This window comes from Polyodon spathula, chromosome 24, assembly GCF_017654505.1.
Source record: "Polyodon spathula isolate WHYD16114869_AA chromosome 24, ASM1765450v1, whole genome shotgun sequence".
NCBI lineage: Eukaryota > Metazoa > Chordata > Actinopteri > Acipenseriformes > Polyodontidae > Polyodon > Polyodon spathula.
The window spans coordinates 22,591,154-22,614,776 of NC_054557.1; the positions used below are offsets into that span (position 1 = coordinate 22,591,154).

The 23,623-nt window shown below is 39.0% G+C and overlaps 1 pseudogene; it reads left to right on the forward strand.

The window, feature by feature from the left end:
- LOC121299063 lies at nt 1-22,096 on the forward strand (annotated as a pseudogene).
- The last annotated feature ends 1,527 nt before the right edge of the window (nt 22,097-23,623 follow it).

Consider the following 23,623-nt stretch of genomic DNA (forward strand, 5'->3'; position numbering starts at 1 on the left):
CACCAGGTGAAGCTGTGATATGAGCACCAGGGAGACAGAAAGTGGTAAAATAAGGCATTCACAGTTAATTTGACACTGTTTTCTGCTGGTTATGGTATGTTCATCATGTTGTGGATCATTTTTGTGTCATTTTTGTGTGTTTTTGAGACGGTCAGCTCCGGTAAGTATTGTGATTATATCAACATCTGTTGCGTAGTAGGAAGTCATACTAGAAAGTGAAAGTAAATTATTGTAACTTAAGAAAAATCCTAAAGTATTTAAACTAATATGTCCTTTAATGTTTATTAATATGCGTATTGTACAGTAATGCATAATGTCCTACTGTTTTATGTTTATAATTATTAACTGAATAATCTCATATCCTTGTATTATACGGTTTGTCTTTATTACACCCAACGATAATCTCTTGGGTCTTGTTGTTTGTTGCAAAGTTCTCACAGACGAGAATTAGAAGTTGTATTGATTAATTTAACATGTGTCGGTATGCAATATCTGGTTTATTATTTATTTAGGTATGTCTGTATTTGCTTTGTTTCATTTTTGTAAAACTGTTGCCATAACGAGTCCTGAAACACAGTATTTCATTTTTATTTTTTTTACATATTCGTTATCAGTAATTTGCCCCAGTCACTGGTTTTTACAGCAGTTATTTTTTAATTAAATGTTTGTGGTTATATTGTTTTTATAAACATTCTGCTTTATATGATTATTCGTTTTAAAAATGTTTAATCATAATCGCACAGTTAAGATTGTTATAAAACATCCAGCAGCACAAGAGTAAACAGCGAGATAAAGCCAGAAGACGACCTTTGGATACCTTTTATATGAAGAGATAACGTTCAAAAAGAGAACAGCCAATGTAATAAGCACAGTAGTTCAGTGTATTCTGCATTAACCACTTTCCCCCCAGCGGTTTTTGCCAGAAGTCACCCCACAGACAAGCATCGTATGATCAGTTTTACCACACTGCCTTAAAGTGCTTTAAAAAATGTATTTGAAACAGAAGTTAAAACAAAATTTTGTGAGATCACAAACTATACGATAAAAGGAAAGAAAACGTTTTTTTATTATTATTCTCTACGTTTAGGAGGTATTTTTTAACAGTATAATTTTTTAATAAATTGTTACCTTAGCTAGCCTGGGGTAAACTAAAGGGATTTTCTTTACAATGTAATATTAGTTATGGAACCTGTAGTTATTGTACTCCAACTTCACCACATGGTAAAATAGTAAACAGCTGTAATGAAACAGTCACAAGGTTAATTAATTAAATACATATTACAGTTAGCATAGTGACGTCATAAAGTGATCGTTCCTCTAGAGGAAAATATACTTGAACTTTGACCTATTCGACTCCTCGAAACCATCACTTTCAATTCAAACACAAAATGGCTGGTTTTCAGTCACTCAACACCCACAGTACAGAAATTTTCGTCAATGATCAACAAAATCGAGATCATTAGTATCTCAGAGAAACTGAACGGATAACGACATAGAACGTATATACAGCACTAAAAACACTATTAAATAAAACAACCCAAACTGTTTTGTTGAACTTCGTCTTTAATATTAGCATCACAAGGGTATCCGTGTATAATAGAAAAAATAATAGATGGGCCTCTTCAGTGAGTTACTGGAAAACAATTCCATCTCGGGTTTCAGATCTATATATATATATATAGACACACACACACACAGAGTAACGTCACCCCTACTTACTAATCATTCAGAAAACGCATTTCCATAGTTATTCTGGGTATGGTGTACTTAATTGACACACTAAAAAAAACAACATTCTACCAAATTTCTCATCCTTGACTTTCATTAATATAAAGAACAAAACATGCGGAAAATAAAACAATTCTACACTTATTTACAAAGATATAGTAAAACAACATATAAAAAAAACCATTATAAAATATACAGCTACAGCTCTCATTGCACTCGCACAGCTGCTGCTTTTTAAGCATTCAAACGAAAAACAACTCTAGAAAAAAAACATAAAAACAAGAACTATCCATCAAACGGCGTATCTTTGGCAAATGCGGTGAATCATATTTTTTAGTTTCTTTTATTACATTATTACTGTATACCTGTGACTAGTGTTTAAGGCATGTTAATGCAATTATGAGTGGTAACTGTAATGTTTGTCCAGCTTATTTTTTTATTATAACTTCTCTATTTGACTTTTAACCTGGATCATCACTGTACCAACTAAAAACACATCTCTTTTCAAAAACTGGGGCTGCTTCTGAAAACACTATAGCGATCTCAGTTATCGCAGGCAGGTGCATCACCCGGGGCGAGGCAGTCCACACACAGGCGGAGGGCGGACACGAACCCGGGACCTCTCACACTAAAGCATAGCGCCAGTACCACTGTACAAAAGAGTCAGATCCTTTGCAAATTTTACTAGATAGAGAAATGAATGATGTGCATAAATAATAGGGGTGTAACGCTACACTGCCACTGTCATCATACAATACATATGCAGGTTACGATACGCTGTGCATCGCACGTAGTAGTCCTGATGGGCTACTGTATGATGCAAAATAAGATCTAGTGATCATGTAATGATGGACCAATTGTTAAAAGACAAAAAATAAATGATGGGGAGAGAATGTAAAACTATAAAACAGTTATTTCTTCATTAAGAAGCCATTTGGTGACGATGCATACCTCTATTGCAAAAGAAAGAAAGTTGTGTAAAGAAAGCATCACGATTCATTGATGCACTTTTAATCGTTACACCCCTAATAAACAATGAAGTGCTAGAAGAGGAAGAGATCAGAAACCAGCAAGAGGAGCGCTCTGCTTTCTGGGTCTCATGGATATGATAGAGAATGGTAGACTTACCAAGAACAGTACTGATTAAACACAGGGTGTTCATATCTGTCAGCAACGTACTGAACTGAACACTATGCATGAACTAGGCAAAACACTTTCACATGACTAGTATTGTAAACACTGTGCCTCATCCCTGTAAAAACGTAACCCTTCTGTCTCCCTATTTCAATGTCTTATGTTTCTTTTTCTCAGAAACCCACACTCTGAGGTATATCTACACGGCCATGTCCAAACCCCAGGATGGGTTTCCTGAATTCATAGCCATGGGTCTGCTGGATGACATGCAGATTGATTACTACGACAGCATCAGTCAGGTGAAAGAGTCCAAGCAGACCTGGATGAAGGAAAACATGGAACCGGATTACTGGAATAAAGGAACGAAGTCTCGCAAGAGCAAGGAGCAGTGGTTCAAAGTCAACGTCAGGATTTTGGAGAGAAGGTTAAACGAAACACAAAGTGAGTGACACAGAGGATCCTTTTTCTTTTTTTTAGCCCAATTTGGTCGCATGTACAACCAGAAAAGTTGTTGGTGTGACCATCAATTTAGTTTTAGGTGCACGTGTGTGACCAATGCTTTCACAACCTCAAAAAAACTGAACAGAAATATACATTGTGAGCAACAAATATAAACTGATCTCAAAAACAAAAACAAGGTTTGTAGTGATGTATAGCAAAGATATTCTATTGTGGATAGACAACTTGCACAGACAGTGAACGAACTCTGAAGATGCCATAAGCCTTGTACGTATTTCCTGTGAATTTCCCCTGCCAGGACTCCTGACAGGGACATTCATGGTATTCAGTGCACATTGGCTGCATTGGGCGTTAATGCTGAAACAAAGCTGTTGTCTCTGATTTCAGGCCCACACGTTCTGCAGTGGATGCACGGCTGTACGCTGGACGAGGACAACAATAAAGAGGTGCAGGGGTACGACCAGTACAGCTACGATGGGAAGGACTTCCTGTCCTTTGACAAGAATGACCTGCAGTGGGTGGCCCCCATGCAGCCAGCCGTCGCGACCAAACAAAAATGGGACAATGAGAAAATTCTGAACCAATACACCAAGGGCTACCTGGAGAACGAGTGCATATCCTGGCTTAAGAAGTTCCTGGGCTACGGAGAAAGGGTTATCTATCGCTCTGGTAAGAGACCTCACAGTCACGCATAACACTACAGAGGCGATCCCAGGCTTCCCGAAGAAAGGGGAAAGGCTAGTCCTATAGTGAGTTATCTTTACTGTATAATTACCCCAATAGGTGCCAGCGCTTACACATGGAGGGTGCTTACCTGCTTGATAACAGCATGGCCTCATGTGCAACAGGAGTCTGAAGAGAATGAAATAAAAGTGAAAATCCAACAATGTTAATTTGCATGCTATTGTAATTCAATTTTGATAACACCATCTTTCCCATTATCATTCGTCAGCAACAATGGGAGCTTGTATGTAGAGAGCCTTTTATAGTGATACACGGTAACCCTCTAACACCCCCTAGCCCCCCAGGAACCCAGGCTTCCAGAGAAGGTGAAAGGCTAGTCTAGTCCATTAACACTAACCCACTAGCGCCACCAAGCCTCCCAGATTGACCCCACCTCCAGAGAAAAGTGAAAATGTGTATTAACATTGACCCTCGGCAACACCAGCACTCCAGATTTTGAGCTTATTACAAAGGACTCTGGGCAAATACGCCTGTGTGGTTGCAGTCTAACCTGTGTGTTGTTAATCTAACGTGCATTGCTAATGAAACCTGTGCATTGTTCATCTAACCTGTGCATTGTTCAGATAATGTGGGCATTGTTAATGTAACCTGTGCATTGTTCGTGTAATGTGGGCATTGTTAATGTAACCTGGGCATTGTTAATATAACCTGGGCATTGTTAATCTAAACTGCATTGCCAGTCTAACCTGTGCATTATTAATCTAAATTGCACATTGTTTATCTAACCTGTGAATTGTTAGTCTAACCTGCATTGTTAATCTAACTTGTGCATTGCTAATCTAACTTGCATTGTTCATCTAACCTGGGCATCTCTAATCTAATGTGGACATTGTTAATGTAACCTGGGCATTGTTAATCTAAACTGCATTGTTAATCTAACCTATGCATTGTTCTGGTTTTATTTCTTGGTGAACAGACAGGCCTGCAGTAACAGTTTTTGCGAAGCCAGTCAAAGACAAAAAAAATCTAACTCTCACCTGCATGGCTACGGGCTTCTATCCCAAGACAATCCACATTCACTGGAACAAGGACAGGCAGAGGCTTGGTGACGAGATGAATTCCACTTGGGCCCTGCCTAACAACGACAACACCTTCCAGCTGAGATCGAGTTTGGAGATCGACCCAGAGGAGAGAAAGGGATACTCCTGTGAAGTGCTGCACGGCAGCTTACCAGAACCGCTCTTTACCGACTGGGGTAAGAGACAGCATTTAGAGTTCAATGCATTTTAAATAGATGGAACTGATCATTTTATCAAAAACTGTAAGTCAGGCAGCGAAGTTCAGAATGCAGTGTCACTGATCAGCCGTTTAGCTTCTGTGCTTTTATCAGTCACTCACCAGAGGACATGGCTTCTTAGTGCGGTTTTAAACTGTTTTTTTAAACATGTTTGTATTGATTTATATTTTACTGTTTTGTTGGTGTAACAGCCCTTGTAAAAGTTTCCTATAGCAACAGCAAAGTGCAATAAAGCACAGTTAAAACATGGTAAAGAATAGCGAGGTATGGTAAAGTATATTAATAAGCATACAAAGCATGATAAACTGTGGTAAATGCATAGTATAACCATGGGAAAAGTATTGTGCAAAATTAAACTTGTATAAGGGAGTGTGTGACTGACTGACCCTGTCCCTCTTTGTGCGTTTTGTCTTGTGAAGATGGAGTCGTTCCTGGTGAAGGGATCTTGATTGGGATTGGGGGATTGGGATTGGGATTGGGATTGGGATTGTGGCTGGGATTCTGATTGCTCTTGCCAGTGCAGTGGTCGGCTTCGTTATCTACAAGAAGAGATCTGGTAAGAGAATAATTTGTAGACAGAAATAGAAGGAAGGGAGAGAAACAGATGGTTCTTAGTCTTTCTTAGTCTGTTTATCAAAGACTACACAGTAAAAAAATATTATAAATAATAAAGTAATAACAAAATAATAACTATTAGGATTTTAGATTTTAATAAGTCTACCATGGTATGGCAGTTTGATTCATTCCTGGTTTCACTAGAAGTTTAATTAACACACCTGAACTTGTTACCTATACACTGAGTATAATCAAGCTTGTATTAAAACCTGGAATGGGTGAAACTGCTGGACAATAGGAGGTTCGGAACACATGACCGAAGGAAGGTTTCGAACCTTGTATGGTACTCATTTGCATAATTTATTGGTGACATCACCATAGCTACTTGTTTATATTTGATTGAATTTCCTATTTTACAGGTAATTCATGTAAACAGAATAAAACATTCCTATGTAGTTTGCATTCAACATTTACTATAGTAAAGCTTAGCAAAGTGTAAAAGCACAGTGAATGAATAGTGAGGCATGGTAAAGCATAGTAACCCTTTCAACTCTAGATTTAAAAATAAAGGTATCAGATTTTGAAATACTTAATTGCTATTTTTACCCCTGAAATTGCTAAAAAAAATTATTAGAAAGAAAAGAAAACATAAATCAATAATATATATAACTCCATGAACCTGTTACGCCCCTGTGTGTCAGTAAAACAGTACAATAAGCAAGACACACACTTGATATGTATTTTTTATGAATAGTAACAAAATATTTATTTTTGGACAAGTGATGCTGAAAGCATTCAGAGATGAATGGTGGGGTGATTGCTCTATTGAAAGCATGCAGAGATGAAATGAAAGCATGCAGAGATGAATGGTGGGGTGATTGCTCTATTGAAAGCATTCAGAGATGAATGGTGGGGTGATTGCTCTATTGAAAGCATTCAGAGATGAATGATGGGGTTATGCTCTATTGAAAGCATTCAGAGATGAATGGTGGGGTGATTGCTCTATTGAAAGCATTCAGAGATGAATGGTGGGGTGATTGCTCTATTGAAAGCATTCAGAGATGAATGATGGGGTGATTGCTCTATTGAAAGCATGCAGAGATGAATGGTGGGGTGTATTGCTCTATTGAAAGCATTCAGAGATGAATGGTGGGGTGATTGCTCTATTGAAAGCATTCAGAGATGAATGGTGGGGTGTATTGCTCTATTGAAAGCATGCAGAGATGAATGGTGGGGTGTATTGCTCTATTGAAAGCATTCAGAGATGAATGATGGGGTGATGCTCTATTGAAAGCATTCAGAGATGAATGGTGGGGTGATTGCTCTATTGAAAGCATTCAGAGATGAATGGTGGGGTGTGGTGCTCTGTTGAAGGCATGCAGAGATGAACGGCGGAGTGTGGTGCTCTGTTGAAGGCATGCAGAGATGAACGGCGGGGTGTGGTGCTCTGTTGAAGGCATGCAGAGATGAACGGCGGGGTGTGGTGCTCTGTTGAAGGCATGCAGAGATGAACGGCGGAGTGTGGTGCTCTGTTGAAGGCATGCAGAGATGAACGGCGGAGTGTGGTGCTCTGTTGAAGGCATGCAGAGATGAACGGCGGAGTGTGGTGCTCTGTTGAAGGCATGCAGAGATGAACGGCGGAGTGTGGTGCTCTGTTGAAGGCATGCAGAGATGAACGGCGGAGTGTGGTGCTCTGTTGAAGGCATGCAGAGATGAACGGCGGAGTGTGGTGCTCTGTTGAAGGCATGCAGAGATGAACGGCGGAGTGTGGTGCTCTGTTGAAGGCATGCAGAGATGAACGGCGGAGTGTGGTGCTCTGTTGAAGGCATGCAGAGATGAACGGCGGAGTGTGGTGCTCTGTTGAAGGCATGCAGAGATGAACGGCGGAGTGTGGTGCTCTGTTGAAGGCATGCAGAGATGAACGGCGGAGTGTGGTGCTCTGTTGAAGGCATGCAGAGATGAACGGCGGAGTGTGGTGCTCTGTTGAAGGCATGCAGAGATGAACGGCGGAGTGTGGTGCTCTGTTGAAGGCATGCAGAGATGAACGGCGGAGTGTGGTGCTCTGTTGAAGGTATGCAGAGATGAACGGCGGAGTGTGGTGCTCTGTTGAAGGCATGCAGAGATGAACGGCGGAGTGTGGTGCTCTATTTGCTGTATACTCCGCTGCAAAATCAAATGATGGTTTCAGCTCCAGGTCTTCATCATCATCATCATCATCATCATCATCATCATCATCATCATCATCATCATATTCGTATTTTCAAAATAAAACCTTCTTTCAAAGTTATTGTTTTCAAAACACCCTGATCACACATCAAACTCTTTACTTCCAGTGTCTGAATCAGTCTTATATTTTGACATATTTTGTTTGCAATAATAACAAGCAAGTTATATCAATATAAAATACAAGTAAACAATTTTCTGATTCAGTTTTCCAAATACGTTTGTTTTCTGAAAACTTGATCTCATGAAAACGTAGAGCGCTGGGGATCAGTGTCACTGCCAGGCTTGTTGTTCAGTTTCCAGCGCTGGGGATCAGTGTCACTGCCAGGCTTGTTGTTCAGTTTCCAGCGCTGGGGATCAGTGTCACTGCCAGGCTTGTTGTTCAGTTTTCAGCGCTGGGGATCAGTGTCACTGCCAGGCTTGTTGTTCAGTTTCCAGCGCTGGGGATCAGTGTCACTGCCAGGCTTGTTGTTTCAGTTTCCAGCACTGGGGATCAGTGTCACTGCCAGGCTTGTTGTTCAGTTTTCAGCGCTGGGGGTCAGTGTCACTGCCAGGCTTGTTGTTCAGTTTCCAGCGCTGGGGGTCAGTGTCACTGCCAGGCTTGTTGTTCAGTTTCCAGCGCTGGGGATCAGTGTCACTGCCAGGCTTGTTGTTCAGTTTCCAGCGCTGCGGATCAGTGTCACTGCCAGGCTTGTTGTTCAGTTTCCAGCGCTGGGGATCAGTGTCACTGCCAGGCTTGTTGTTCAGTTTCCAGCGCTGGGGATCAGTGTCACTGCCAGGCTTGTTGTTCAGTTTTCAGCGCTGGGGATCAGTGTCACTGCCAGGCTTGTTGTTCAGTTTCCAGCGCTGGGGATCAGTGTCACTGCCAGGCTTGTTGTTCAGTTTTCAGCGCTGGGGATCAGTGTCACTGCCAGGCTTGTTGTTCAGTTTCCAGCGCTGGGGATCAGTGTCACTGCCAGGCTTGTTGTTCAGTTTTCAGCGCTGGGGATCAGTGTCACTGCCAGGCTTGTTGTTCAGTTTCCAGCGCTGGGGGTCAGTGTCACTGCCAGGCTTGTTGTTCAGTTTTCAGCGCTGGGGGTCAGTGTCACTGCCAGGCTTGTTGTTCAGTTTCCAGCGCTGGGGGTCAGTGTCACTGCCAGGCTTGTTGTTCAGTTTCCAGCGCTGGGGGTCAGTGTCACTGCCAGGCTTGTTGTTCAGTTTCCAGCGCTGGGGGTCAGTGTCACTGCCAGGCTTGTTGTTCAGTTTCCAGCGCTGGGGGTCAGTGTCACTGCCAGGCTTGTTGTTCAGTTTCCAGCGCTGGGGGTCAGTGTCACTGCCAGGCTTGTTGTTCAGTTTCCAGCGCTGGGGGGTCAGTGTCACTGCCAGGCTTGTTGTTTGTAACGAATGCTGTTGTCACCAGACAACCCCCGCCCCCCGCCGCAAACCTTGACGTACACAGATCCAGCATGGTACTGCAAGTGCTCTGTCTTTTGGACGCACCTGTGTACATCCTATAGCTGAAATGGTTAATAAACATGGCAAATGGTTGAGGCCCTGTGTAAAATCGTAAAATTAGCCCAATACCGCAATTTTTTGCAACATTCTTCACAAGTAAAAATACATGATTTCATAATTGTTATTTGTATTTCACACACACACACACACACACACAAAATCACATTAATGAAACTGCTGGGCAGTAAGCAGTCTAGGCGGGAAATTAAAATACTACACACTGTAAAGAAGAAAATGGAAGTCTCTGAAAAGGCTAGAAATGTGTCTGCAGCATGTCATGTAAAGCAGCATCCAGCAGGAGTTTTACATAGCGATGGAGGTCAGTGCGTCTGTACGTCCTGCAATGTTACTGTAGATCACAATCGAGAATCGGCGGTTGACAGGCATTTAGAGTCAAGTATTCACAGAAAGAAAAAGGTGGAAATCCAGCGCAGTACTGCGACTGCTTTACTTGTAAAGAAACAAAAAACAGTGACTTCAGTGTTTCAAAGGTCCACTGAAAACCATGCAGCACTGGAATTGGTAAAACATTCTGGTTCCTTGTCAGTGGTCACCCATACTGATGCCCAACACTATGGGTTACACACTGTATTTGTTTTTCAAGACCTAAATGGTGAACATGATTCTGACGTACTAGAAGTGAAAGCTGTCCTTGCAGATACACTTTACCTACAGGCTGTTAATTACAACACAGTTTCACAAGCTATTATAGTAAAGTGCTTGAATAACTTTGATGTTGATTTTGATGATGTCAGTGCATTTATCTCTATATTTGATGTTTATAAAAAGAAAAACATTTGTACACATAATTTATAAAATAGTTCTGTGCACCTTCTGCAAAATATGATTTTTTACCTGTTACACTGATGTGGATTTTAAAGAAGATTTCTGCAATTTTCACAGGGCCTTTATGGTACATGCATACTATAACCATGGGATGGGCATGGCAAAGCTACAAGTATACTGTGCAAAAAATACTATGGTAAACTTTTATAATGGAAGAGCCACGCAGTAGTTTCCTTTATGCTGCTATTGGAACAGTGTGGATGTAGCTGTGCACTGATACAGTATACTGAACCATAACTTTGAGCCTGTCTGTAAAAATGTATCTCAAATTACATAATCCACAACCCAACTGCACATACCTCTTTTTTGACTGTCTGTTGTAGTTTGCCGTTTGCCTTTATTTGTTAAATACATCTTGTTTGAATTCCGTCCCTGTCCCCCTGTGACTGCTATGAAATGGATACACATGATTTACTGCTCATATTCACGTGCTGGGCTAATTGTTTTATGAATAAACAGTCTATTCAGTGCAATAACAGCCTGTCACTCTGTTTCTCTTGTAGCACCAATAAGCAAAGTTCCTCAGTCTGCAGGTACAAGTATTTCACCACTTCTGTCTTATTGGGGGGAAAATGGTGGATTTGGGAGAATATTATAGATTTCACCATTTTTATTTTATTGGAAATAGATTCATACTTAAATAGGTCCTAATTGAGGCATTACATTGACTGAGAAGATATTTGCATTGATTCTTGAATGAAATAAGAAATGAAATTGTTGTGAACCAACATTTTGCTTTAATGTTTAAAAACTCCTGTTTTGTCTTCACAGCCCAGCCTTTGCTTGTCAGTGGTAAGTATCACAGTCGTGTTGCTTTCAGTTACATCACTCCTTGACAAACGCTTGCTTTTTGCTTTAAACATGTCATAATACTGTAACTGTAAGCTTTCAGTTACCATGGTAAATTTGCAGTTTTTCAGTAGTAATCCTGTGCATTTACCATGTTTAATATGTTGTACCTTAACACACTGCTTCAGCATGCAGCATTAAGTTTGCAATGCATTTTTCTATGGCACAGTGGCTCTCAAAAGTGTTCACCCCCTTGGACTTTTCCAAGCACAATTATTTCTTAAAGAAAAAAAAGTTACAAAACTTTTTAAAAAGTGACTTGGAATTTTACTTCTAATTTTTCTATTAATGTGTGTTTTTCTTTTTCAGAAAAAAATTGTGCAACTTACACTTTTGATTAATCAGTTGGAACAACAGTTAATGTTTAAAAAAAAAAAAAAAACAAACATATTTAGTCTTTACAAGCAATCTTGCTTATTCTGTTGGTGAACTAGACCAAAGTTTCCGTTTTCAAAACACCCTGGTCACACATCAAACTCTGTACTTCAGGTTTCTGAATAATTGTTATATGTTAACATATTTTGTTTGCAATAATAACAAGTTATACCAATATAAAATACAAGTAAACAAATAATACTGCAAATAAACTGTACCGAAATGAAAGTAAGTACTATATATACACAATTAGACGCAATGGTTTGTTGCTGTATCTTCCATTGTCAATGGACTCACAGATGCAAGGGTTGTTTGTGACGAATGCTATTGTCACTAGACAACCCCCCCGCCCCCCTGTCGCAAACCTTGACGTACACAGATCCAGCATGGTACTGCAAGTGCTCTGTCTTTTGGACGCACCTGCGTACATCCTGTAGCTGAAATGGTTAATAAACATGGCAAATGGTTGAGGCCCTGTGTAAAATCGTAAAATTAGCCCAATACCGCAATTTTTTGCAATATTTTTAAGAAATTAAAATACATTTTCATAATATATTATTTGTATTTCACACACACACACACACACACAAAAGAAAAAATCACATTAACGAAACTATACATCTCTGCTGTGTGCCAGCGCGTACTATTCGCTTTGCTGGGCAGTGATTATGTCATGTGACTATATGCAGTCTAGGCGGGAAATTAAAATACTACACACTGTAAACAAGAAAATGGAAGTCTCTGAAAAGGCTAAAAATGTGTCTGCAGCATGTCATGTAAAGCAGCATCCAGCAGGAGTTTTACATAGCGATGGAGGTCAGTGCGTCTGTACGTCCTGCAATGTTACTGTAGATCACAATCGAGAATCGACGGTTGATAGGCATTTAGAGTCAAGTATTCACAGAAAGAAAAAGGTGGAAATCCAGCGCAGTACTGCGACTGCTTTACTTGTAAAGAAACAAAAAACAGTGACTTCAGTGTTTCAAAGGTCCACTGAAAACCATGCAGCACTGGAATTGGTAAAACATTCTGGTTCCTTGTCAGTGGTCACCCATACTGATGCCCAACAGTATGGGTTACACACTGTATTTGTTTTTCAAGACCTAAATGGTGATCATGATTCTGACGTACTAGAAGTGAAAGCTGTCCTTGCAGATACACTTTACCTACAGGCTGTTAATTACAACACAGTTTCACAAGCTATTATAGTAAAGTGCTTGAATAACTTTGATGTTGATTTTGATGATGTCAGTGCATTTATCTCTATATTTGATGTTTTAAAAAGAAAAACATTTGTACACATAATTTATAAAATAGTTCTGTGCACCTTCTGCAAAATATGATTTTTTACCTGTTACACTGATGTGGATTTTAAAGAAGATTTCTGCAATTTTCACAGGGCCTTTATGGTACATGCATACTATAACCATGGGATGGGCATGGCAAAGCTACAAGTATACTGTGCAAAAAATACTATGGTAAACTTTTATAATGGAAGAGCCACGCAGTAGTTTCCTTTATGCTGCTATTGGAACAGTGTGGATGTAGCTGTGCACTGATACAGTATACTGAACCATAACTTTGAGCCTGTCTGTAAAAATGTATCTCAAATTACATAATCCACAACCCAACTGCACATACCTCTTTTTTGACTGTCTGTTGTAGTTTGCCGTTTGCCTTTATTTGTTAAATACATCTTGTTTGAATTCCGTCCCTGTCCCCCTGTGACTGCTATGAAATGGATACACATGATTTACTGCTCATATTCACGTGCTGGGCTAATTGTTTTATGAATAAACAGTCTATTCAGTGCAATAACAGCCTGTCACTCTGTTTCTCTTGTAGCACCAATAAGCAAAGTTCCTCAGTCTGCAGGTACAAGTATTTCACCACTTCTGTCTTATTGGGGGGAAAATGGTGGATTTGGGAGAATATTATAGATTTCACCATTTTTATTTTATTGGAAATAGATTCATACTTAAATAGGTCCTAATTGAGGCATTACATTGACTGAGAAGATATTTGCATTGATTCTTGAATGAAATAAGAAATGAAATTGTTGTGAACCAACATTTTGCTTTAATGTTTAAAAACTCCTGTTTTGTCTTCACAGCCCAGCCTTTGCTTGCCAGTGGTAAGTATCACAGTCTTGTTGCTTTCAGTTACATCACTCCTTGACAAACGCTTGCTTTTTGATTTAAACATGTCATAATACTGTAACTGTAAGCTTTCAGTTACCATGGTAAATTTGCAGTTTTTCAGTAGTAATCCTGTGCATTTACCATGTTTAATATGTTGTACCTTAACACACTGCTTCAGCATGCAGCATTAAGTTTGCAATGCATTTTTCTATGGCACCGTTTCTCTCAAAAGTATTTACCCCCACCCCCCCTTGGACTTTTCCACATTTTATTGTGTTACAACATGGAATCAAAATGGATTTAATTAGTTTTTGCCACTGATCAACACAAGAAAAGTCCATAATGTCAAAGTGAAAAATAAAATCTACAAATTGTTCTATTAATTACAACTATAAAACTGAAAATAATTGATTGCATAAGTATTCACCCCCCTTGCTATGACACACCTAAATAAGCTCTGGTGCAACCAATTGTCTTTAGAAATCACATAATTCATTGAATGGAGTCCACCTGTGTGCAATTAAGGTGTTTCACATGATTTCAGGTTAAATACACCTGTCTCTGGGAGGTCCCACAGTTGGTTAGTACATTTCCTAACAAAAACTACATCATAAAGACGGTAGGATATAAGAACATTTCCAAGGCATTTAATATCCCCAGGAGCACAGTAGAGTCCATTATTAAGAAACTGAGAGAATATGGCACAACTGTGAATCTGTCTAGTAAAGGCCGTCCTCAAAAACGTAGTATCTGGGTGAGAAGGGCACTAGACAAGGAGGCCACAAGAGGCCTGTGGCAACTCTAAAGGAGTTACAGTCTTCCACGGCTGAGCTGGGAGATACTGTGCATACGGCAGCAATAGCCCAGGAAACTGGCCTTTATGGGAGAGTGGCAAAAAGAAAGCCATTGTTGAAAAAAACTAACATCAAATCTCGGCTACAGTTTACCAGAAGGCATGTGGAGACTCTGAGACCAAGTGGAAGAAGATGCTATGGTCTGATGAGACCAAAATAGAGCGTTTTGGCCTCAATGCTAAGCGCTATGTTTGGCGCAAGCCTAACACCGCACATCATCCTGAGAACACCATCCCTACAGTGAAGCATGGTGGTGGCAGCATCATACTATGGGGATGCTTTTCTGCGTCAGGGCCTGGAAAACTTATAAATATAGAGGGCAAAATGGATGCAGCAAAGTATAGAGAAATCCTGGAGGAAAACCTGCTGAAGTCTGCAAGAGACCTGGGACTTGGGAGAAGACTCATCTTCCAGCAGGACAATGACCACAAACATACAGCCAAAGCCACACTGGAGTGGCTTAAAAACAAAAAACGTCAATGGCCTGGAGTGGCCCAGTCAAAGCCCAGACCTCAACAATTGAGAATATGTGGAAAGAGTTGAAAATTGCTGTTCACCAATGATCCCCATCCAACTTGACAGAGCTTGAGCAACTCCTAATGAAATCAATTTTGATTCCATGTTGTAACACAATAAAATGTGGAAAAGTCCAAGAAGGGTGAATACTTTTGAGAGCCACTGTAAAGGTTTAGCTGTGCTAACTGTTACTGTGATTAGGATAATTAGCATGGGTGAGAAATACTGCAGATGAAAACATGATTATATTTATTTTTATGAAAATAATTAATATGGTTTTAATATTTATTAATAGACTATTACAAATTAGAGATAATTTCCACTCAACTGAGAAGAGGTCATACAAATTCCTGTTAATTTTCCTGTTAACACATTTTAACAAATATAATTGAACACACAAACAAATTACATGTTAAATACATGACTAGTCACACATACAAAATAATGCATTTAATTTGTACAACAAAAAATAATGTACAGTTCCCAGTGTTTAGAAATGTGACTTCAACTTAACATAAACAGGGTGGTAAGGTAAACTTAACCACTATGATTAAATGATAACAGATAACAAAAATACAGTGTTATATTAATTCAGCAATTAAAGTTCAGACAGTAATGCCATCCACTGTGACACAGTCCCCTAGCGTTCCGCTGGAATGCAGTGTCGTTACAGAAACTAATCATTCAAATATATTCTCAAAATGATCTAATGGGTGACCTATTGAACTTGGTTATTATTTGGCAGCTTTTGTGCCAGTCACTATTAAACCAATCGGTCAGTCTCTTATGGCTATGGATTGATATGATTGATCAGTAAATTTATTAAAATTACAGATTTAGGCTCCCAAGTGGCGCATCCAGTAAAGGCGTTCTGCATGGAGTGCAGGATGCGTCCTATAGCCTGGAGATCACTGGTTTGAATCCAGGCTGTGTCACAGCCGACCGTGATCAGGGGTACCTAGGGGGCGCTGCAGAATTGGCTGACCGCCGCCCGGGCAGGGAGGGCATAGGTCGGCAGGGGAATCCACGGATAACTGCGCACCAGCGACCGCTGTGGCCATCAGATCAGCGTTGTCCTCAGGCTCTGTAGGTCTGGTGGCCTCGCTGTGGATCCGCAGTGTGAAAAATGACGGATTGGCAGGAACACGTTTCGGAGGACGCGTGTTTCAGCCTCCGTTTACGGGGGGGGGGGGTTGCAGCGGTGAACCAGGATATATAAACAATTGGGCATTTCAAACTGGGTAAACAAATTGGCGACTAAATTTTTTTTATTTTTTTTAAATCACATATTTATTGGGCTATGATTAGTACCCTCCCCGATATCGATTACTAATTCTCTGTTGAAGGAATGGAAAGAATAATGAATGACATCTGAACTAAGTTTGCTGTTATGAAATGTTTAATTTCCTGATTTTTATTTTTTTTTCTTTTTTTGAATATGACCGAATTTGTAAAATATAACCGTTTTCTGGGGCATGTGAAATAAAATCTATTTAAAGTAAAGTATGTGCTGGGAACAGCTGTACAGAGAAAAATAATATAGAATACATTTTTAAAAAGTCTTTTCGTTTCTATAATATCCGAATGCATTAGATTATGGTAATTCTTAGTTCTCCAAACGAATGTTGATGAAGGCTGTAGCAGCTAAGTGCACCTCCTACGTTACCGTTTCTGCATACATGCACCAGGGAGGGAGACGTGTTTACTTGTTGTCCAAAATAAACTCCTTTTGAAATGCTCTCTTAGTCTTCATTTGATGTAATACTAACTATGTATTAAAAGCATATTTTATTTATTTTATTATACTTGACAAAAAACTGAAGAAAAAAGAAAAATGTGATACTTCAAAATCTGACATGAAATACTCTACTACTATTATGGCTTCCGGTAGACTTTTGTGATATCATTTTGTAGTTTCTTTGATTACATGATGTTAAATAAAAGATTTAAATTATGCTCATATCATTTTTTTTTTTTTTTCTCAATCCTAAAATTCTAGCTTTTGCTAAGCTTTTGGCCATAGCTGCATAGCAGTCCATTGCTCTCGTCCCTTCAGGTGTCTCACTGTTTAATCACTGTTTCTCTTGTAGCAGCAGCAAACACTGACTTGCCAAGTAAAGATAAAGATTTACTTGGGAAGTGTTTTAAGAATTGTTGTACTGTTTAGTATGTGAATTATGTTTTTGTTTTGTTTTTTCTTTCCAGAAAACAAAAATCTGCAGAAAAACGACAGTGACTCATCTGGCCACAGTAGCACCGAGTCTGTTAACTCCAGCAAGTCTAACTCTGATGATTCTGGTATGTCCAATTAAAAGTGCTAGGTTTTTTTGCAACTATTTATTTAAAAAAGGTCATTTTTTTATATTTTAATCTTTAATATAGGGATCATTAATCATTGGATTGTAATTTGTTCCTGGTCAAACACTGCTTCAGAGAGTCTGACCATATTACTTGCTATACCATTAAAGAGTAATTCAACAATTAAAGTTCACAGATAGTAAATGCCATCCACTGTGACACAGTCCACTAGCGTTCCGCTGGAATGCAGTGTCGTTACAGAAACTAATCATTCAAATATATTCTCAAAATGATCTAATGGGTGACCTATTGAACTTGGTTATTATTTGGCAGCTTTTGTGCCAGTCACTATTAAACCAATCGGTCAGTCTCTTATGGCTATGGATTGATATGATTGATCAGTAAATTTATTAAAATTACAGATTTAGGCTTCCAAGTGGCGCATCCAGTAAAGGCGTTCTGCGTGGAGTGCAGAGTGCGTCCTATAGCCTGGAGATCACTGGTTTGAATCCAGGCTGTGTCACAGCCGACCGTGATCAGGGGTACCTAGGGGGCGCCGCAGAATTGGCCGACCGCCGCCCGGGCAGGGAGGGCATAGGTCGGCAGGGGAATCCACGGATAACTGCGCACCAGCGACCGCTGTGGCCATCAGATCAGCGTTGTCCTCAGGCTCTGTAGGTCTGGTGGCCTCGCTGTGGATCCGCAGTGTGAAAAGTGACGGCTTGGCAGGAACACGTTTCGGAGGACGCGTGTTTCAGCCTCCGTTTAGGGGGGGGGGGGGTTGCAGCGGTGAACCAGGATATATAAACAATTGGGCATTTCAAACTGGGTAAACAAATTGGCGACTAAATTATTATTATTTTTTTTTTAAATCACATATTTATTGGGCTATGATTAGTACCCTCCCCGATATCGATTACTAATTCTCTGTTGAAGGAATGGAAAGAATAATGAATGACATCTGAACTAAGTTTGCTGTTATGAAATGTTTAATTTCCTGATTTTTATTTTTTTTTCTTTTTTTGAATATGACCGAATTTGTAAAATATAATCGTTTTCTGGGGCATGTGAAATAAAATCAATTTAAAGTAAAGTATGTGCTGGGAACAGCTGTACAGAGAAAAATAATATAGAATACATTTTTAAAAAGTCTTTTCGTTTCTATAATATCCGAATGCATTAGATTATGGTAATTCTTAGTTCTCCAAACGAATGTTGATGAAGGCTGTAGCAGCTAAGTGCACCTCCTACGTTACCGTTTCTGCATACATGCACCAGGGAGGGAGACGTGTTTACTTGTTGTCCAAAATAAACTCCTTTTGAAATGCTCTCTTAGTCTTCATTTGATGTAATACTAACTATGTATTAAAAGCATATTTTATTTATTTTATTATACTTGACAAAAAACTGAAGAAAAAAGAAAAATGTGATACTTCAAAATCTGACATGAAATACTCTACTACTATTATGGCTTCCGGTAGACTTTTGTGATATCATTTTGTAGTTTCTTTGATTAAAAGTAGTTAAATAAAAGATCTCAATTATGCTCATATCATTTTTTTTTTTTTTTCTCAATCCTAAAATTCTAGCTTTTGCTAAGCTTTTGGCCATAGCTGCATAGCAGTCCATTGCTCTCGTCCCTTCAGGTGTCTCACTGTTTAATCACTGTTTCTCTTGTAGCAGCAGCAAACACTGACTTGCCAAGTAAAGATAAAGATTTACTTGGGAAGTGTTTTAAGAATTGTTGTACTGTTTAGTATGTGAATTATGTTTTTGTTTTGTTTTTTCTTTCCAGAAAACAAAAATCTGCAGAAAAACGACAGTGACTCATCTGGCCACAGTAGCACCGAGTCTGTTAACTCCAGCAAGTCTAACTCTGATGATTCTGGTATGTCCAATTAAAAGTGCTAGGTTTTTTTGCAACTATTTATTTAAAAAAGGTCATTTTTTTTATATTTTAATCTTTAATATAGGGATCATTAATCATTGGATTGTAATTTGTTCCTGGTCAAACACTGCTTCAGAGAGTCTGACCATATTACTTGCTATACCATTAAAGAGTAATTCAACAATTAAAGTTCACAGATAGTAAATGCCATCCACTGTGACACAGTCCACTAGCGTTCCGCTGGAATGCAGTGTCGTTACAGAAACTAATCATTCAAATATATTCTCAAAATGATCTAATGGGTGACCTATTGAACTTGGTTATTATTTGGCAGCTTTTGTGCCAGTCACTATTAAACCAATCGGTCAGTCTCTTATGGCTATGGATTGATATGATTGATCAGTAAATTTATTAAAATTACAGATTTAGGCTTCCAAGTGGCGCATCCAGTAAAGGCGCTCTGCGTGGAGTGCAGGATGCGCCCTATAGCCTGGAGATCACTGGTTTGAATCCAGGCTGTGTCACAGCCGACCGTGATCAGGGGTACCTAGGGGGCGCCGCAGAATTGGCCGACCGCCGCCCGGGCAGGGAGGGCATAGGTCGGCAGGGGAATCCACGGATAACTGCGCACCAGCGACCGCTGTGGCCATCAGAGCCGCGTTGTCCTCAGGCTCTGTAGGTCTGGTGGCCTCGCTGTGGATCCGCAGTGTGAAAAGTGACGGCTTGGCAGGAACACGTTTCGGAGGACGCGTGTTTCAGCCTCCGTTTACGGGGGGGGGGGGTTGCAGCGGTGAACCAGGATATATAAACAATTGGGCATTTCAAACTGGGTAAACAAATTGGCGACTAAATTATTATTATTTTTTTTTTAAATCACATATTTATTGGGCTGTGATTAGTACCCTCCCCGATATCGATTACTAATTCTCTGTTGAAGGAATGGAAAGAATAATGAATGACATCTGAACTAAGTTTGCTGTTATGAAATGTTTAATTTCCTGATTTTTATTTTTTTTTCTTTTTTTGAATATGACCGAATTTGTAAAATATAACCGTTTTCTGGGGCATGTGAAATAAAATCTATTTAAAGTAAAGTATGTGCTGGGAACAGCTGTACAGAGAAAAATAATATAGAATACATTTTTAAAAAGTCTTTTCGTTTCTATAATATCCGAATGCATTAGATTATGGTAATTCTTAGTTCTCCAAACGAATGTTGATGAAGGCTGTAGCAGCTAAGTGCACCTCCTACGTTACCGTTTCTGCATACATGCACCAGGGAGGGAGACGTGTTTACTTGTTGTCCAAAATAAACTCCTTTTGAAATGCTCTCTTAGTCTTCATTTGATGTAATACTAACTATGTATTAAAAGCATATTTTATTTATTTTATTATACTTGACAAAAAACTGAAGAAAAAAGAAAAATGTGATACTTCAAAATCTGACATGAAATACTCTACTACTATTATGGCTTCCGGTAGACTTTTGTGATATCATTTTGTAGTTTCTTTGATTAAAAGTAGTTAAATAAAAGATCTCAATTATGCTCATATCATTTTTTTTTTTTTTTCTCAGTCCTAAAATTCTAGCTTTTGCTAAGCTTTTGGCCATAGCTGCATAGCAGTCCATTGCTCTCGTCCCTTCAGGTGTCTCACTGTTTAATCACTGTTTCTCTTGTAGCAACAGCAAACACTGACTTGCCAAGTAAAGATAAAGATTTACTTGGGAAGTGTTTTAAGAATTGTTGTACTGTTTAGTATGTGAATTATGTTTTTGTTTTGTTTTTTCTTTCCAGAAAACAAAAATCTGCAGAAAAACGACAGTGACTCATCTGGCCACAGTAGCACCGAGTCTGTTAACTCCAGCAAGTCTAACTCTGATGATTCTGGTATGTCCAATTAAAAGTGCTAGGTTTTTTTGCAACTATTTATTTAAAAAAGGTCATTTTTTTATATTTTAATCTTTAATATAGGGATCATTAATCATTGGATTGTAATTTGTTCCTGGTCAAACACTGCTTCAGAGAGTCTGACCATATTACTTGCTATACCATTAAAGAGTAAGTAGCAGGGTTCCGAAAGATAGAGTGTCTTATATCCCCAGGTGGTGCTACAACTGTTTAAATAACCTACCTGTCATTGTTATTTTCATCGTTAACATCCTGACAACTTTTTACACTTATAATAACAACAACAGGTAGGTTATTTAAACAGCTATACAACACGTGGGGGCGTGCCACTATATTTTTTGGAACCCCACTACTTACTCGAAGTCGGCTACATGTTAAATATTAATGATTTCATTGGTGTGTCCTTCACGTGTTCTATCTCGGCTCGCTCCTGTCGTAATGCAGTGTTTTTGTTATTTCAGGTGTTGCTGTGAAAATAACAATCCCAGAATAAAATAACATGGTGCCAATGGTGCGGTCTATGCAGGATCAGGAACACGAATTTCAATTCCAATGCTGAGAGTTCTGCAGTGGCAGGAATTCGAATTAGAGCCCAACTTCCTCCCTCATATCCCGTCTGAATTTCACACTTTAGATTAAACAAACACCTCACCCCTTGTAATCTGGCCCGCCAGACCTGAAGCACTGCAAGATTCAGGAATAAGGTGGCACCAAACCCCACTGATTTTATAGTTGCCAACTTTTTTTGATTTTGCGCGATCCTTTTATATAATAATCCATGTCTGTCTGTCTGTCTCTCTCTCTCTCTCTCTCTCTCTCTCTCTCTCTCTCTCTCTCTCTCTCTCTCTCTCTCTCTCTCTCTATATATATATATATCTATATAATATATTATTTATATAATATATATATATATATATATATATATATCGTTAATTAAAAGTTCTGGTAGCATTTAAACAAATTCAAGAAGTGCATGATTTTTTTTTTTTTTTGCAGAATAATGACTTGTCAGGGTGCTTGGGTTTATTCAGTATGAGTTTGTTTTTTAAATATGTTTTAATGATTATTATGTTTAGATCAGGTGTGTGGTTTTAATCTTTATTTTAAATATGGGTCAGCTGTTTAATTTCTATGTCCCTTTGGTTGATTTTGTATTCATTTCCCATTTTAAAATCTGGTCTTAAAGGGTACATAAGGACCTTTTTATTGTATTGTGTTGCAACAACCGTTTAAGTTGTGTGTTTGTTTTAATTTTTTAACTTTTTTTTTTTACATTTTGTGCACCTGTTTAGACTTTTAAATTGCATTCCCTGCCTCAAGATGGCTTCACATGTACCTGCATGGACCTGTCAGAACTAGATTTCCTGCTCACATACGTAACTGAGATGGATTTACCAGTGAGTAGGAGGATGATGGGAAATGTAGTTCTGCAACGGCCATGCGGGTACATGTGAAGCCATCTTGAGGCAGAGAATGCAATGTAAAAGTTTTAAAGTGGTCAAAATGTAAAAAAGAAATTAAAACAGTACACACACCTTATGTAAACAGTTGTAGCAACACATGGGAACATGTAACACAATAAAATAAAAAGGTTCTTGTGTACCATTTAAGACACAGTTGTTAAGAGGAGCGCTGTATATAATTGTTATGAGTTGATGTTTCTGTAGTTGACCAAAACGTAAAAATATATACTGAACAGTTTTCTTGATTGTGGAGGAAGAGTGCTGTAATATATTCACTATGTAGTCATATTTTGTATCCATATTGCTGTTGCTTGGATAAAACCAAGACCCAGTCTGCTGTTGGCATGATGAATCCAGGGAATCTTTACTGGTCTTTGCTCAATCTTGAGCTTACCTAGATAAATTACCTTCATCTCTGGCAAGTATTCAGTTTCTAATTATAAATGGGTTTAAATGAGGTTTATAAAATGGCAAGAATAGAGGAAGCAGTCTCATTGGCTAGCAACTATTCCACCCTGTGCTGATGTGTCACCATGGCAGCACAGCTCAGAACTTTCAGAACCACTGTCTGATTCACTGGACCAGTCCACTCTGGGAGGAGTGAAGGGGATGCCATTTTAATAGCACAGTAAGACACTCCAGGGTGTTCAGATATGGTTGTAACAACAACACCTCTAGGCATTCGGACATTGAACTGTGTTGAACAGCCTGGAGTGTCTTACTGCTTTCATACACCTCAGTTGATCAATCTAACAGAAATAATTCAGATAGAGAGATTTTTGTTTTAATTAATGAGAGTTTAGTTTCTGGATAAACAGTTTTGCCATTTTATGTCGTTTTGCGTATAATATTGGCTTCATCATATTCCTTCATTTGGTCAACTACTGTATGCCATGGTAAAAGATGGCA